Genomic DNA, 18,645 nt, shown 5'->3' on the forward strand with positions numbered 1-18,645 from the left:
AGGAGCAGGAAGAGGGAAGAGCCAGCAGGGCGCGCTAGTGAGCTAGCGCTGCCCTGAGCCCCCAGGCTCAGCTCCAACGGAAGGATTCAGTGTTTCACCCAAGGAGTGAGGGGGCTGGGGGTTTACCCACCGACTCCCACCAGCCATTCACTGAGAGCTGCTGCATTGGGGGCTGACTCTGGCATTTCCGACCTGCCCTGCACTTGGCCAAGTTCCCTGCATTCAGAAAAAGTCTTTAGGCAAAGTTGCAGGTGCTTAAGGAAAGAGGCCGCCAGCATGGATGGGAACAAGTGAGTGTTGGGGGGCCTGGGCAGGGCACCAAGAGCCTCAGTTACAGGCAGCTCATCATCACATCCTATCATGCGCCGTCTGAATTTTGACTTTCTTCTGGGAAGTCGTGGCTGTGGACCGAGTGTGCTAGGGCCTCACTGGCATCTGTGAGCCAGTACACGTACAGTCCCAGAGCGACCTGGCCACCCAACCACTCTGACGAAGTGACCAGGCCATGGGACAGGTCAGCCCAGGCACAGATCAGCCCAGCAAGCTACGGCACATCAGGAGCGGAAGTGAATGAATCCAAGCCTGGGACAAAGAGTATTCACCTTTGCTCTGTCCATACTGGGAGCTCCAGGACAGTCTGCAGGTTAGGTGTAGGGAGGCCCTCCCAACTGCATGCTCCATGTTGAAAATTCAAGCACCCATGGTTTCATTTGATTATTTCATCCACTGCAAGAATCTTGATGCTGCCAAGTGCATATTGGAAGGTGGCAACAGAGGGATCCTGGGGTATGGAGTGGAAAATAGAGGCTTGGTTGACTATGGAACAGGAGTAAGTAGAGAAGGTACCTTCTGCTGAGAAGGTAGAGAAGAAATGAAAGAGAGGACTGAGGTGGGCAGGGCCCAGGTGTGTGGGGGACGGGGAGCTGGACACATGGAAGGCAGGCTTGGGGCAGGGGCCAGGGGCCTGGGCCTGGGAGTTGGGGAGGAGGGAGGTGAGGCCAGAAGCCAAAGGTAGAGGTCAATACGCACCACCATAAATCCAGAAAGACCCTGGGCATGCGCCCCAAGGACCAGATGGGAATGATTACAGGTGCGCGTGCTCTTTATCTGGTCAGAGCCGCTTACAAAGATTTCTTGGACTCTGGTGGGGGAAAGACCATTTGCCATGTAAGGTAACATATTCACTTTAGGGAAGATTGACCTCAGGGCTCTCGGGATTAGAATGTGGACATCTTTGTGGGGCCATTATTCTGCTGCCGCAATACTCAAGACATCCCACTAAGGTAAGCGGTACTTCCATGCCTAGTCTATAAAAAAGGACACTGGGGATTAAAAAGGATTGGTCACTTGCCCAACAACACACAGCTGGATGGCAGTGGGGTCAAGACTTGGACAGTCTGACTTCCAAAGTCTTCCAACACAGGCATGTCGTACAGATCTGGTATTTTCCCTACCTGGGCCGGAGAGGTCCAGGGAGGGAATCAAGGCTCCCCACACTCCTTTATCCCAATCACAGCAGTGGTCAAAGCACCAGACGTATGCAGCTTCCCGGCAGTCCCAGCACTGCCTGCCTGTCTCTGTCCTCTTGCCTTTGAACTTGCAGCCACTCCTGAAGGCCCGGAACGACGGTGAGGGCAGCTGTGAGACCACTCGGGGAAAGCGGATCAGGTGGTAGGCGGTGAGGGGTCCACACAGCCTTTGGGGAGAGCCGAAAAGGAAAGACTCGATCACCTCCAGTGGTTGCATTTTTCTGGCTGGGGAGAAAGCCTGGCAGCGGTGCATGTCAGCCACACCCAGTACCCCTGAGGGAGGGAAGCTTGACAACTCTTGGACACATGACAGAAACACAGGAATGAAAATGCATGAGATCAGTCACATGAATTTTAAGTCATCTGTGCTCTTCAACGGTGTAAAAAAAAAATCACAACCTTTCATCAAGATAGAATTTAAAATGAGGAAAAATTGTACTGTGAGCGCCATCTAGTGGAGAGACGTGCCAATTCTATGCCGGCTGCGCGTTCCGCCAGCTCCTCTTCTCCAGCCAGCGCCGAGCCTGCTCAGCTAGGCAGCACCTCTGATTCTTGACAGGCCCCGACAGTCACTAAATAGTGGGGCTGCAGCTTGAGCCAGTTCTAGCCACAGAAACCCGAGCTCCACCGGCACTCCAAGGCTGGGTTCTGGGTCAGGCCTGAAGGAGTCAGGCCCCCGGAAGGGGCTGGGATTCAAGGACCCTAGGTCTCCTTCCCACCTGGACCTCTTCTCCAGCCCGAAGTTGTCTGGCAAAACCCAGCCCTCTCAGCCTTTTGAGAGCTGTCTGCCCTTTGTGGACTTGATCCTGTTGGCCTACCAGGCATCTGGCCACAGGCCAAACACAGGCCTTCCTCCGAATCTTCAGGGTAGAGTGAGGAGGAGAGAGGCCTGCTGTAGTGCTCTGGACGAAAAGCCGCTACACTCACAAGATGCTTGTGTTTGGTAGCCCGAGTTAGGTGGCCCGTATAGCAGAATGACTCGGTGCTCACATCCTCCTGGTATGTGTGTGATGCTGTCACAGTGCACTGACTGCAGGGATTCAGACGGGAGCTCTAAACCTTGCTGGTGAGTGGCTGCTGGTCTATCTGGGTCCTCTCTTGCTGGGCATGTCTTTCCAGAGTCCCCAGTGGCAGGTGGCAGAATCCAGTTCTGACCAATGCAGGCAAAGGGGAAATAGCCAGAAGTTATGGGGCCATGCAGAATCCACCCCCAGGAGGCTGGAGAGGTGGGTGTGGAAAGGGCAGTGGCAGGGCTGCTCAGGACCCCCAGAGCCAGGTTCAGAGAGTGGTAGGGGCTCCGTGCAGGGGGGGCTGCCTCGGGAACGCTGCTCTCTTCAGTCCAGGCGGCATCGATGGCTCAGGGTCTGAGGTCTGAGTGGCTTTGTTTAGGCCATGAACCTACCCTGGTAGGCACAAGGACCCCACTCCTACTCCTGCCAAACTGAACTCAGGTGCTTCCAGGGAAGAGAGAGCAGGTACGCTGCATCAGAGTCCATAGCTGTTTCTCTGGGGGCCAAGTGTCATACTGATCGTGGTTCTTTCTGCAAATCCACACCGAGGCCCCAAGTCCGGGTCCCTTTCCAGGCAGCATTTCCTCCTGGAGGGCGAGGACCCCAGTGTGCAGAACTGAGGATAACCCAGGTGAGATGTGAACGGCTGCCCAGAATCTCAGAGCAGGACAGTGCTGTCTTCTGGGGCAGGAGGAGGATACGTAGGGGGCCACACGGCTCTGACATCTGGGCCTGGTTCCCACCACAGAGCGCCTGTCTGCTCTGGGCCCCGCAGACCACATTTCTCAAGATAAAGTGCTGGAAGCTCTGGTGGGGGACGCTGCCCAGTTCAGAGGTCTGGCAGGTGTTCTCCCCCCTAACATACTGTTTGGGACCCCCACCCTCTCCCCAGACGCTGGGTGGGCATCCTGCAGGCATCCGCCTGGGTGGGGATGGCTTTGAGGCCCTGGGTTTTCGGTTCCACCCAGGCATTGGGGGCTGAGGTATGAAGAGAGCAAGCGATAGCGATAGCACGCTGTGGAAGTTGGGGGGGGGGGGGGTGGGTTGAACCCGGGCTGGCCAGCAACGCCTCTGCTCCCTAGAGGCAGGCGTCTGCACACAGAAAGGAAGGTTCCAGGGCAGAGAGTCGAGAGGCCCAGCCCATGTGCCATCCCGCTGTTTGTGCCTTTTCTCTGCGCTCCCCCAGCAGGACACGTGTCCCCACAGCACCCAGCTCTGACCAGCTCCCTACCGTCCTCTCCAAAGTCAGGGAGAACGGGTCAGAAGCACGACCCTGCCACCCACGGCCTGCTGGTGTTGGACAAGTCACTCAATGTCCCTGTGCCTCCGTTTCGTCACTTATAACTTGGAGATAATAAAGCCGATTGCCTTGGGTTTGGTGAGGATACAGTAAGAGCCACAGGGCTCAGCATTGACGCTGGTATTTTTTTCATTCTTCCTCCTCTCTGCAGTCTGTGTATCCTTATTATTAATGATAACAACACAGTTCCTGCTTAGCTATCACCTGTAAGTAATCAGTCCCAATACCGTTTGATGCATGCCCCAACACGGGTATCCACAGGGCTGAGAGCCCAGAGCAGAGGGTGGGGGTGGCTCACCTGGGTGGTTGGGGAAGATTTCACTCAAGCTAAGCCTTGACAGGGAAGGGGAAATGACCCAGCTGAGCAAACAAGAGAAGATCAGCCCTGGAATAATCCAGAAGGGAGGAGAGAGTACACAAAGACACAGAGGGCTGGAGCAGTAGGCTGTGTGGGGGACATGGTGTGCGGAGGACCACAGTGAAAAGGCAGGTGGGGACCTGGTCATAAAGGGCCTTGGATGCTGGACAAAGAGGCTTGGACTTAGCCACTGCACACCTTCAGCAAGCAGGAGGGATGGTTAAAACCAGAACTGTGTGTTAGATGAGCCACTGATGCAGTGGTTGGTGGGGGGGGGGGGGGGATTGCAAGGACCTGGCCAATGAGGTAGACTGCCGCTCCTCCTTGCCACCCGCTGCCCTGACCCTCGCCCCAGACAGTGTCCACAGCGGAGGCCACCCTGCCCTGCCAGAATGCTCGCCAGTGAGCGAGGTGGGAGTGGGGGGCACCTCATAAGCTGAGCTGATTAGAGTCAAGCTCTAATTCTTCCTGTGTAGCTCCAAGCTCACGTGCCAAGTTCTTGGCAAGGGGATCCTGATCGTGCACATGCCTTTGAGGTCTGTTTAGGTGGGTCCCAGACCCAGCCCAGGCTTTCCTGGGGGCTCAGTGGTAAAGAATCCACCTGCCAGTGCAGGAGAGGCAGGTTTAATCCCTGGATCAGGAAAAGCCCCTGGAGAAGGAAATGGCAACCCATTCCAGTAATTTTGCCTTGGAAATCACATGGACAGAGAAACCTGGAGGTCTGCAGTCCTTAGGGTCGCAAAGAATCAGACACTATTTAACTACTAAACATCAATAATGACAGACCCAGCCCAGCCTCTGACTTGCTGGGGGCAGCCGGAGCAGGTGGCCTTGGTTTGGTTCCCCAACTGTAAGATGAGGAGGCCTCCTAAGTGTCTACCTGCCCCAGGAGAGTAGCCTTCCACAACCAAGCTTCCCCCAGAAGAATGGGTTCCAGCAATTTCTTCGGGCTGTGCTGGGTCTTTGAAGCCTGTCTCAAGCCTTGAGCTTATAGCCACCCGTCCTTATTTGCCTGCAGCTTGGAGCAGATAGGAGAACTTCTGCCTGCTGTCTCTATGGCCTGACCTTGAAGTAAAGCCAGCACACACAGATCACTCTGCAGAAGCAGACTGATAACCGGGCTCCTGACATCCCTGGAGCATCACTCATCTCATTAGCCGCCCCCTGAGCGGGATGCCGAGCTCAGCCTATCTCGGCACCTGGTACCAGCCAGCCAGCATATCAGCCTGACCCCGTGTGGCCCCGCTGAGTTTGCCTGCGGCGCGCCAGACGATGGGTAATGACTAGAAATGAAATTAGATGAGCAGTTCACAACACTCTCCACCCCTGAGGGTGGGAGAATCAACAAATACGAAAGTGGTTTCCGGCACCTCCTGCTTTGTGGTCTAGCCCTCCTGTCTTAACCTCACTTTTCTCAACTAAACACGGGACCAGGTACGGGGGACCCCCATTGGTGCCCCTGGAAGTTGCGGAGGAAGTTGCAGTTCATCCCTTTGGCCAAAACCACGTCCTAGAGCAGCCCCGTTCGGTAGAAATACAAAGCAAGCCACCCTTGGAATGAAATCGACAGTCGCCTGGCTCAGTTACACCAGCTGTGTTTCAAGCAGTCACACGTGTCTGGTAGAGCCGTACTGCTCGGTGGAGGCCTGGATGCGGAGGCGACTGGGTGTCGTGCCCGACAGAGAGTAGCTCAATGCTGTTGCCGTTTGGTTGTTAAACCATGTCTGACTCTTTGTGACCCCAAGGACTGTAGCCCTCCAGGCTCCTCTATCCATGGGATTTTCCCAGGCAGGAATACTGGAGTGAGTTGCCATTTCCTCCTCCAGGAGATCTTCCCGACCCAGAGATCGAACCAGTGTCTCCTTCTTGGCAGGTGGATTCTTTCCTACTGTGCCGCCTGGGGAGCCCAGGTGCTCGACACGTACTCCAGAAATGAAGGGGGTGGGGGAGGAGCAAAGGGGTTGGGGGGAAGCCGAGGCTTTGGAGTCAGATACTGAGATTCACATTTTAGCTCCCCCGCTCACTAATGCCAAGGATTCAGGCCAGTAGCGTCCATTCTCTGTGTCTCATTTTCATCCTGTGCTCGTAGCAGTAGTAAAGCTACCTACTTGGCAAGAAAGCTGTGCACATCACGTGAACTAAGATATGTGGCCATGCAGAGGCCGTGCATGCTCCACAGCCGGTTCTCTCTCCCCTTCCGCCCGCCCTCCTCTCTTTCTCTTTCTCTCTCTTCTTTCCTTCCTCCCTCCTCTCTCTCTCTCTCCCTCCCTCTCTCCTTATCTTTCAACTTCTCTTTTATCTGCCACATACAAGCAAACTTCATGTTTCTTTAGTTTGTGGCTTTCAAAACAAACAAATTCCAGCCCTCCAGCAGTGGTTCTGAAGTTTACCTGTATATCCGAGCCCCTGCAGCACTCCTCAAAAACCCTGGATACTAGGCTCATCCCCAAAGTAACAGATTCCGAGATCTGGGATGGGGCTGGAGAATGTGTTTTTTTTAACATGCTCCCAGATAATGTCACTGTTGCTGGCCTGGGATAATTAGACAGTTTGAAAGGGAGCTCATGGAAGAAAGGGAGAAATTTCATATTTAATGCCCTTAACGGGGCTTTTTCCTGCTTTTTGAAGACAGAGTCCTGCAGCTTTACTTTGCACTAGGCCCCACAATTTACGTACTTGGTCCCGAGCATAGTGGAGGGCAGTGAGGAGACCAGAGGCTCTGTTCATGGAGACATGAGTCTGGAATAAAGGAAGTGAGAATCCGGCACTGTGCTAGGAGGGTCCAGTGCAAGCAAGGCTGAGCTGCTCCGCTGCGGAGGGAAGAGGGCACCGAGGGGCTTCACGGCCAGACAAACAGATGTGAAATGCTGCAATGCAGGAGCAGGTGTAGCTGTGCTTTGTGGGGGCCACAGACAGACCAGGCAGGGGGATTTTTATTTGCTATTTAACTAGCACACTCCCTTGGGCATGGAGATGCTCGTGGGATAAGGGGAGACCACTCACAGGCACCCAGGGTCCCCCGACGTGCAGTGCACATGCCCATCAGCTGCTGGGTCTCCCTCCCAACAGCCCCTGGACCACGGCTCCATGCCCCATCCTGGGCAAGAAAGTCCATCCCGACATATTCTTTCCCACAGCCCGAAGCCCTACTCTGTGCTCTGGTGCTGTCAGCCAAGCCAGGGATTGCCACCACCGTGCTCCACCCTGAGACTCTGCCGGGTATGTGCTCCTGACCCCAGCTCTCCACCAGACTAGGGGAAGGGGTGGCAGCAGTCACCGGGGGGAAGCAGAGGTGTGCTGTTGGGCCAGGGCACCAGGAGGCAGGGGGTGGCTGAGCATCCCTGGAGGCAGGAGGCTCAGGGGCAGGACCACGGGAGAGCTGAGGTTCCAAGCCCTTGAACACACTCCAGTGGCCCATCAGACCTCACTTACAAAATACAAATTTAAAGACAAAATGATTGACAACCTCAAGACAGCCACCAGAGAACACCAAATGCCTAGCACAGGGTCCTTCCCAGGGAGCTCCTTTGCACCTGCCCTGGTCCCAGGCCCCTGAAGCCAGCCCTGATTATGGGCCTCTGGATGTAAACTCAGGACCTGTCTGTTCTTTTTTGCACTAGGCTCCAGCCTGTGAACGCAGCCTAACACCCCTTGTTGACCTCTTCCTGCAAATTCACTAGCCCTTGCAGCCTCCAGTCATAAATACAGTTCGCGTCTTACCAGTGTTCTTATCCCATCCATAAACTTGGCACCCAGAAGGCGTACAGCTTCTCCAGGGGCTGAGTGTACTCCCCCCATCGCGGCGCAGCTCCATGTTCTTTCCGTCCATCCCTGGCCCGGGGTCCGAGGCCATTGCTGCCCTCTGTCCTCTCCTTTCGGTCCTGTTGACAGAAATGCTCCTGAATTTGCTGCAAGTCTCTGCTTCTCCCACACCCTGAACTGCTAAGGCAGAGGGGACTCTAAGTGGATCTCCTGGTACCCGCAGAGGGCATCAGGGAATGCTGACCTGGGAGGTGCCGCCTGCATGCTTGCAAGGTAAGGCTGTGGTCCACCAGGAGACTGGACTGAAGCCGTCTCTCTTGTACGAGGCCAATCAGAAAGAATCTTTAGTGGCCCACCCAGGACTGTCCGTCACCAGGCAGCCTAGCCTGACTTCCTGAGTGTGTAACACGGTCCTTACCCTAGTGTGTTGGCTCAACTTCACCTTGGCCAGTATGACATTCTTCCTGACTCTCTAACCCACGGCCTTCTGGTCTGCACCGTGAGGGCCGCCTGCATGGCCTGTGGGGACTCCAGGAAGTGTCGCGCCCTGGCTGGGAGAGGCGCATGAGTCCGGCTCTAGGCTCGCCGCTGCCGCCCTTATTCCAGCCAGGCGACCCACCTTCTCCCATCTTGGGGCTTCTCATTCGAGCCTGTGCTTCCCTCTGTGGTTGCGCCTTTCATGCATAATTTGAAAAGTGCCTCTTGGTTTTTTCCCTTCTTTTCTTTTGGGGCGGTTATGTTTCTCTCATCAGACTTAGGTCTCTAGATGCAAGGTCCGCATCTGATTCACGTCTCCAGCTTCGGCCCAGTGCTGTGTGTCTGGCCTTGATGGGGAGCCCTGGGGGAGACATGCACAGCCGTGCCGGTGTCCTGGGGCAGGAAGCAGCTTGGCTAACTCTGAGCCATTCGCTTGGTTAGATCCCGAGAGCCTTGGCATGTGGACAGTCTTATAGGCAATGAGGACCCACAGAAGGTCCTAAACAGGGGAAAGCTATGATCATATTTAGCAACAATGAAAAGACTGGATTGAGCAGGGTGTGGGGGTGGGGTGGGGGGGCGTGGCGCGCTGCTTCAGTAAAGCAGCAGGGACTGCTCAAGTTAGAACCAAGCAGAGGCTGGGAGGATGGAGGATGGCTGGGAGGTGAGATGTTCAGGCCTGGTGAGGGACAGGATGTTGGAAGTAGAATCCAGGATGACTGCTGGGTAATGGCCAACTAAGAAAGGACAGAGGGAGGGAGCAGCAATTCAGGGATAAAGATGATAGAGTCAAAGTGAGGTCACAGGAGCCCAGGCTGGTGGCCGTGACACCTGGATTCGGTGTTGCAGGGAGCAGGGCTTCTTGAGGCTTCAGTTCCGCTCCCGTGGCATCTGATGTCCCAGCCCTCCCCCGCCTTAAGTGATGCGGTTTCTCCATTCAAGACCGGGATCAAGGATCTAGGAGCTGGTCCAGACTCCACACGCTGCCTGCAAACCCCTCCCCACAACGAGTCTCTTTAATGACAGAGTTCAAAAACCGGACCCAGGGACTTCCCTAGTGGCCTCATGGTTAAGAATCTGCCTTGCAATGCAGGGGATGCCAGTTCGATCCCTGGTCAGAGAGGCAAGATCCCACATGCTGCCGAGCAGCTAAGCCCAGATGCCACAACTACTGCGCCCGAGTGCCGTAACTAGAGTCTGTGCAATGGAAGATCTCGCGTGCCGCAGCTATTTTAAGACAGTGCAACCAAATAAATGTATTTAAAAAAAAAAACAGACCCAGAACTTAACTACATGGACTTGGTCAAGTCACTAACTTCTCCGTGCCTCAGTTTCCTCATATATAAAATGAGAATCAAGTGTCTATACGTTGGCTTAGGGGTCGGGGTGAAGCGGCTGGATGTGACTCCGCAGAGGGAGCCTTATTCTGATGGTATAGTTAAGTGTCTTAATGGTGGTGATACTTTCATGTAACTACACGTGTGATAAAACTATACAGACCCCTCAGTAGACACACACACACACCCACACACACCAGTGTGCTTAACTGGCAGAATCTGAATCAGCTTTGTGGATTGATCACGCAAGGTCAGGTTCCTGGTTTCCATGGTGGGATGCAGTTACGTAAGCCGCTAAACCTGGAGGAGGCTGGGTGTAGAGTGCACGGGGCCCTGCTGTGCAATTCCTTGCAATTTCCTGTGAATCTCGAATTATTTCAGAAGAAAACTTATCCCGTAGTGTTTTGGGGATATGATAATCTATATCTTGCTGCTGCTGCTGCTAAGTTGCTTCAGTTATGTCTGACTCTGTGCGACCCCATGGACTGCAGCCCACCAGGCTCCTCCGTCCATGGGACTTGCCAGGCAAGGATACTGGAGTGGGTTGCCATTGCCTTCTCCGAATCTATATCTTAGGACAATACTATCCTGTGTTAAGTATTCTGTAAAGTTTAGCAATTATTATAGCAATGTGTCTACACATTCAAGAAATAAAAGATCAGCGTATTTTAAAAAGTGGTTAGCAACCTTTTCAAACGATATACTCAGTATGTTTTTTAACCTTCAGGTACGTTTCAGCCAGAATGTCTGCAAACCTAGATGAATGGGTCCAGCTGCTTATATTAAAAAGTATGGCAAATACAGGTCTTTCTCCTAATTTTGTGACTTTCTGGCCATTCTGTGGTTTACTGATTGATGATTAACAACCAGGTCCCTTGTTTCTCAGAAGTATTTCAGCTGGAAAAAAAAAAAACAACATGGAGAATATTACTCGAAAATCGGCAAATGCGGTATTGAACTGCTCACCTGATGCTTCGTGGCTTCTCGGACACCGTGTGTGGCACCCCTGCAGCCCTGGTGACTGTTCACGTGTCTGCCCACCTTCTGTATGGCTGCCTCTCACGTGCCCTGACCCAGACCAGGTACAGGAACATGACTGCTGACTGATGGAACAGAAATCCAGTCTCAGGGGAAACTTGTTAATTCCTTCAAGAGCAACTGGATATTCCTGGGATAGCAATAGGAGTACATTTCCTATATTAACATCTTCCACGAGACACAAGCAACATGAGATTCTTAAAGTCATCTGTTGAGTTTCTTTTTAGAAATAGAAGTGGGAGGGGCACCATACAGGGTACTGGGTCAATCTCCCTGACACCCAGTGTGCAGGCCTTACACTCGCATTGTACCGATACGGTGAGCAAAGCACAGAGGGGTCACTTGTCTAAAGTCACATGACTAGTACCAGATGGAGCCCAAGGTCCATCCTGGGGAGTCCCCCCTCAGGGTCCCAACCTAGGCTGCCAACAGGAGCTGAGGCGGGTGCTGGGCACCACAGCTCTGAGACACGGAGGGGCGCAGACAGAAATCCCTCAGCTAGAGACATAAATCCCGGGTAGGAAGGTTGATGTGCAGTCTGCTCAGTGCCAGCTCAGAACAAAGATGCAGATAAAATTCTTTATGAGTGACCTCAGCTAGACTAAATCTCTAGATAAATTAGGATGTGGGGAGGAATGTGGCAGGGGATTAGTGGTGGGGAGTTGAATGACCCAGGTCACCTCTGAGAAGCCAAGCCCAGGTACAGAGGCTCCTCTGGCAAGGGAGCCTTCAGCTTAGGAACTTCTTTAGATGCAGGGCAATTCTTTAGGTCCTTCCTAAACAAGATGTGGTCCATGGACCAGCTGCATCAGCATCATCTGGGAGCTCTTTGGAAATGGAGATTCTCAGGCCCCACCCAGAACTGCTGAAACAGAATCTGGGTTATAGGAGTATGCCCTGAGGGATTCATGTCCATGTTAAAATGCAAAGCAATGCTCCCAAGTGAAGCAACACCAGTGCTACGCAACCCTGGACTACGACCTCCTGAAAGACGGACTTACACCGGTGCACGCAGGGCCTGGTGCTGGGCTTTTCAAGATGCTTGGTAAAATAAAACTGTGAAAAAGCAGCAATTCAAAAGCAGGAAGGAAGCTGAAAGTGATGGTAGAGAGAGGCAAACAGTGACAAGACACTGAGCCTACTTCCCAGGCTGCAAGCCAAGCTTAAACCGGGGCTGATTGCCCATGAGCTGATTCTGGCCCGTAAGACATATTTTGTTTGGCTCATGGAGCATTTTTATGCACAAAAGATTTTACGCATAGATCCCAGGTGGCGCTAGTGGTAGAGGACTTGGCAACCCACTCCAGCATTCTTAGTTGGTGAATCCCATGGACAGAGGAGCCTGGCTGTTCACAGTCCATAAGGTTGCAAAGAGTCAGACACTAATGAAGTGACTTAGCACGCGTGCATTCAATGGAGATGTCTATAGGGTGAAACTGGGGCTGCTTTCCCCATACAAACAATTAACAGGAGCTCAGTAATAGCTGCCTCTTTGGACAGAGCCTGAGTATCCACTAGTTAGCCAGAATCCCCACCTTTTCCTACTGCCCCATCCCAGCCTTCCTCCCCGCCGACACCTGCTTTTTCGGTACACCTTGCCCTCTCACCTCTCTATAAAAGTTTGAGTCTGTGAACTCTAGTGTAGGTAATGAACAGATGGCTGGAAACTGATAGCTACTGTGTGTTGGCTGAGCCATGCGACACCTCCGTTTACTGTCTTGTGCAGCTGTAATTTAGGGCGAGCTGTTCCATCACATCCGCTGGATCATGGAAAAAGCAAGAGAGTTCCAGAAAAACATCTATTTCTGCTTTATTGACTATGCCAAAGCCTTTGACTGTGTGGATCACAATAAACTGTGGAAAATTCTGAAAGAGATGGGAATACCAGACCACCTGACCTGCCTCTTGAGAAATCTGTATGCAGGTCAGGAAGCAACAGTTAGAACTGGACATGGAACAACAGACTGGTTCCAAATAGGAAAAGGAGTCCATCAAGGCTGTATATTGTCACCCTGCTTATTTAACTTCTATGCAGAGTTCATCATGAGAAAAACTCTGGACTGGAAGAAACACAAGCTGGAATCAAGATTGCTGGGAGAAATATCAATAACCTCAGATATGCAGATGACACCACCCTTATGGCAGAAAGTGAAGAGGAGCTAAAAACCGTTTTGATGAAAGTGAAAGAGGAGAATGAAAACGTTGGCTTAAAGCTCAACATTCAGAAAACGAAGATCATGGCATCCGGTCCCATCACTTCATGGGAAATAGATGGGGAAACAGTGGAAACAGTGTCAGACTTTATTTTGGGGGGCTCCAAAATCACTGCAGATGGTTACTGCAGCCATGAAATTAAAAGATGCTTACTCCTTGGAAGAAAAGTTATGACCAACCTAGATAGTATATTGAAAAGCAGAGACATTACTTTGCCGACTAAGGTCCATCTAGTCAAGGCTATGGTTTTTCCAGTGGTCATGCATGGATGTGAGAGTTGGACTGTGAAGAAAGCTGAGTGCCGAAGCATTGATGCTTTTGAACTGTTGTGTTGGAGAAGACTCTTGAGAGTCCCTTGGACTGCAAGGAGATCCAACCAGTCCATTCTGAAGGAGATCAACCCTGGGATTTCTTTGGAAGGAATGATGCTAAAGCTGAAGCTCCAGTACTTTGGCCACCTCATGCGAAGAGTTGACTCATTGGTAAAGACCCTGATGCCGGGAGGGATTGGGGGCAGGAGGAGAAGGGGACGACCGAGGATGAGATGGCTGGATGGCATCACGGACTCGATGGACGTGAGTCGGAGTGAACTCCAGGAGTTGGTGATGGACAGGGAGGCCTGGCGTGCGGTGATTCATGGGGTTGCAAAGAGTCGGACACGACTGAGCAACTGAACTGAACTGAACTGTTCCATCACGCTGTCTGAGACTCAGTTCTGGCTCAGCCTCTGCCCAGGTCTGGGGTCCTGAAGGAGTCACAGTACCCCTTAAACATCAGTCTCTTCTTCTGTAAAATGGACTCAGTAAAAGTAGCTTCACGTAAAGCATTAAGCCTTATCCCTGCAACATAGTTAGCAGTAGCTGATTAGTAAGATGTTAGTAATTGGGTTACCAGAGCAAAATAACGCACAGGCATGCAGGTGTTTGCTCCCTGCACTGCTAAAATATGGGCATTAGTTATCAACACTTCCCACCAAAAGGCATACAGAATACATAAAGCTGTTAATTTCAGTGAAGCTAAATATACATTTCAAATAGAAATTATATACATATGGAAAGCATGAAATGAAAACATAAACTTATGAAATATAAAGATTAAAAGTATTACCCTTCTAATAAAAATTATTAGAAAAGGAAATTAATAAAATGTTATTCAAAGATAATAAACCAAGCCCTATAAAACAAAGAAAATTTTAATAATAATGAACCCTTGAAATGAAATCACACTATTTGATGTTATTTTTGAATCATGAGCATATTTTGGTGCCCATTTTTTCTAACTGCTATAAAATTTTTGAGATTGTTCTAAACTAAATTTCAAACTAATATTGTCCTATGAGTACTTTATCTTTAAATAATTTTTTTTCTTATTCAGTATTCTAGAGGGTTTTTTAACTCTTTTTTTTTTTTTTTTTTTTTGGTTAGCAGGGGCCACATCTTTCAATTGATCATGAGCCCAGCTGTATTTCATAAAAAGCATTTCCAGTTTGTCTCACCCTCTGCAGTGTTCTCCTGGGTAGGTGACCCCATGGGTCTGGTGGATGGGTCGCAGGGAACAGCTGTACTTGGAGGCCACTGGTTTAGAAAGTCTTTGAAACAGAAAAAGGATTTATGTTGTGATAGAGGCACCTTGGTTCTTTTCCCCCTGTGGATTGTGGAGGAATAGAAAACCACTTTCTAAATAAGTTTTCCTTACAGGATCCAAACTTCTGTTAAAATATTTCCCCAAATGTAAATGATTCCGATTTTTAAAAAACAAATCACAAAATACCTGTAGTTCAGTGTGTTTTAAAATCACACTGTTCTGGAATTCCAGAATGTTAAAAACTGGAGTTATAATCACTAAATAAAACACCCCACCAGATTTGGAAGTTCTTCTCCAGGTCAGTGACACCTTCCTGGGTCCCAAGGGCACAGCTGCCCCTGACGCTTTTCTGCAGACTTGCATTAGAGGAAACAGCCTGGGAGGCTGTGGCTGGGAAAGCAGGGAGGTCATTAGAGAGGTCGTCGTTGTCCTGAAATTCGCGTCCGGCAGAAGGCTTGGAATGTAGCCTTATTTGCCAGCGCAGTTAGTTAAGATGAGATCTGGAATAGGGTGCGTCCTAAATTGAATGACGCGTCCTTATGAGAAGAAATCTGGACACGCACGCACTCACAGGGGCGGTCATGTGAGGAGGAGGCAGAGACTGGAGCGATGCAGCTGCAAGCCAAGGAAGGCCAAGGAGTCTCCACGCCGCCAGAACTAGCAGGGAGGCTCGGACAGCCTTCCCCAGGGCCTGCAGCGGGGAGCGCGGCCCTGCCAGCCCCTCCACTGTGGGCTTCCAGCCTCCCGAACGCTAAAGGAACAGACTTCTGTTGTTGTAAGCCACCCAGTTAGTGCTAACTGTTGACAGTAGCCCTGGCAAACTGGGACAGCCATGCAGTTCGGAGCGAGGTGGCCAGAGCAATGGTCCTTTGGCAGCAGGACTTTCACTGGCCAGGAGAGTTCAGCCGATGTTCTTAAGGCCCCCACCCCCGAAGGCCCGCCTCACCTCCCTGCCCTCCTTCCTGGAGGGTCCCCCATCCTCCTGCACAGCCCCTCCCTCTGAGCAGCCTGCTGCCCCAGCTATGGCCCATCATTTGCTCTACCTGTGGCACTGCCTGGTCACTTCCAAATGCTGCCAGCGGTCCAGTGGGAAGAGCAGAGCCCCAGGAGCTCTAGAGGACTCCCGGGAGAGGAATGGCTCCTTCCCGGCTGTGCACTGGCCTTGAACAGTCACCTCATCTCCTGAGCCTCATTGGGTGGTGACAGTAATGACTCCGATGGGCCTTGGCAGGGATGTGGGGTGCAGCGGTACATCATCCAGCCCCTCCCACCCCCGGCAGGAACGATGAGAATCCGGGCATCCTGGAGAGCTAGGCCTTTTCTGACCGCCCATGGCAGTGCTGGAGCAGGTGGGCCCCGGAACACACCTGCAGCGGGCGGTGCCGTGCTCTAGGAGCCGCTGTCTTCATCTCTCTCTCTCACATACACACGCACTCACACACACACACACTCACACACACACGCACTCACACACACACACTCACACACACACGCACTCACACACACACACTCACACACACACGCACTCACACACACGCACGCACGCAGGCCGGGCTGAGTCGGGCAGGGGGCTCGGGTCTGTGGTTTCCCGTGTCTGGCACAGAGTGGCTCTCCACAAATAGCTGCCTCAGGAATGATGCTGGAGAGGGAAAGAGCAACCCACCAGATGGGTCAGGACCAGGTGCTGTCAGACCAGCCCGCTGCACAGGAGCCTCCAAGGAAGGAATGTGCAGCCTGGCGGGTTTTCTTTTCTTTTAAATTGAGAGAAGCTGTCCTTCTTTGTTCTGTGAAGGGTCACTTAAGTGGCCTTCTTAGAGATGCAAATACAAGACAAGTAGGCACCCAGCGTCCTGGGATCAGTGCTCGACCGGGGCCCTTTTGTGCCCAGTAGTGGTGGGTCCTGTTTTGTATCTTAAGTGGCTTTTGGCAAAAATCCTGCGCTTCTTTGGCATGCCTCAGAAGTGGGATCCGTGGGGAGAAATGGGGAGGAAGAGAAATGTGTGGACTAATTTACACAAAGAGCCCAGGCTTTCTGGAAGGAATAAGATGGCTACCTCACCACTGTGTTTTTACATTTTTTTTTATTACAACAAGAACCATTACATCCCACCTGTGAGAGCTCAGGCACACAGGAAGCAAGGGTCTCACGGGACAGCACTGTTTCCATATGCCGCGCAGCTGGTACTTTGCACTCTGTGTGTCTATCTCGGTTTTAAACCTACAGGCCAAGACCCCTTGAGTTGATTTCATGACCCCTTATTGGGTTGGAGTCCATAGTCTGAAGAGTGCTTCTTGCGATTTGGTGGTCAGGAGACCTGTTGGGTGCACTAAGGCCTGGCTGTGGGAAGGATGCTGCTGCTATGGAAACAGAGACTTTGGTGTTAGTGAGCTCCCCCTGGGACTGTAACCAGGGAGATGAAAATGGTGGTCCTTGATACTAGAGCTGGGTCTGATCAGGTTATCTGAGGCCAACTTGCCCTGGAAATTGTGTCTGTGTGTGATTTGACAGAGCGGAATACACTAGCTTCTGCACTCTCTCCCCATGCAGGTCATATTACAGAGGTGCTGTGTGCCCCTGGAGAGACTTGCAGACCCTCTATACCCCCTTGGGGATATTTCCATGATGCCCAGCAATCCATTCCCACACAGCTATAATCTTATTGCCATCACCAAGGCCTGCTTGGGAGGGGCCTGCCCCATGCCCACCGTCCGGGGGCAGCCCTGTGGTAGCACTCGGCAAGAAAAGCCATAGGCATACCCTGGTGCTTAGCCTTTAGTCAATTCCAACTCTTTGCGACCCTTTGGACTGGAGCCTGGCAGGCTCCCCTGTCCATGGGATTTTTCAGTCAAGAATGCTGGACTGGGTTGCCATTTCCTTCTGCAAGATGTCTTCTCAACCCAGGAACCGAACCCGTGCCTCCCGTGTCTCCTGCATTGCAGGCAGATTCTTTATCCACTGAGTATACCTACGGGTCCTGCCTTAGCAGGCGGGGAGTCCTCCAGTTGAGGGGAATGCTGAGGCCTGAGCAGAACACCCTGGAGAAGTTGCTATTTCCACAGCAAAATCTTGGGAAACAGGGGCTTCACCCATCCTGGCACCTATGCTTTAGACACATCGCCAAGGCCAGCTTCCGCTAAGAAACCTGATGGTCACCAGGATGGGACAGAAGTGGCCTGGAAACTTACCTACCGGAAGCAGAATCGGGGAGCCAGGCTGTGCTGCCCTTCCTCTTTCCACGGCTAGGTGGCAGCAGCGAGCAGAAGTACTTGAACCCCTCTGTGGACTGGGTCATCCCCACTTCTCTCCTCTGCTCCCCGCTTCTCTCCTCTGCGCTGAGATTCTCCCAATGCAGCCCTACCATCTCCCCTCCGCTTGCCCAGCAGTCCTGGCTACAGTTCAGCACTATGAGAGGGAAGTCTGCGGGGCACGTACTCACTCCGATGATCTCTTCTCTCAATGCCTCAGTTAATCCTCACAGCCCTTCAGCACCTTCAGCCCCATCCAGTGCCCCCACTGAAAGACTGAGGGTCTTTGAAGGTTGGAGTTCAATTCCATTTCAGTCAAGGCACTACAGAGGCCAAACACAGGCTCGCGCACCAAATGGTACGCGAGGTACCCCTCAACGTACCTCACCTCTTTGAGCCCCAGGGTTGCAGTCAAACTCGTTTTCCTGTGGCCATGCAGCTTTTCAGCCTCCCCCTCAGTAAGACAGGTCACATGACTTAACTCTGGACAGTGGAATGTGGGTGGGAGTCTGGTTGCAGTCTGCTTGCAGCCCCTAAAATCCCCTGAAAGCTCCGTGTTCCCTCCTTCCTCCTCTAATAGACAGGATCCAGGGGGAGGACTTGGGGTCCTGGAAGGAGCCTGAGTGCCTGCGTGACTGCCTGGAGCGGAGCCCTCTCGTTCGTTCCCGCACTTCACGCTGACCTACTTGACGTGGTAACCCCAGCACAAAAGTGTCTGTTTATATAGGGTTAAGACTCTGAGACTTGTGGTTGTTGCGTAATGTTGGCCAGCATCAATTTGTGATTAACC

At 52.2% G+C, this 18,645-nt stretch overlaps 1 protein-coding gene across 1 annotated transcript in view; it reads left to right on the forward strand.

Annotated features, from left to right (window-relative positions):
- The window catches only part of ARHGAP22 (Rho GTPase activating protein 22), a 145,575-nt gene that overhangs the window by 39,102 nt on the left and 87,828 nt on the right, over nt 1–18,645 (forward strand). The gene's annotated exons all lie outside the window — the stretch shown is intronic.

Source organism: Budorcas taxicolor, chromosome 5 (assembly GCF_023091745.1).
Source record: "Budorcas taxicolor isolate Tak-1 chromosome 5, Takin1.1, whole genome shotgun sequence".
In the NCBI taxonomy this organism is placed as follows: domain Eukaryota; kingdom Metazoa; phylum Chordata; class Mammalia; order Artiodactyla; family Bovidae; genus Budorcas; species Budorcas taxicolor.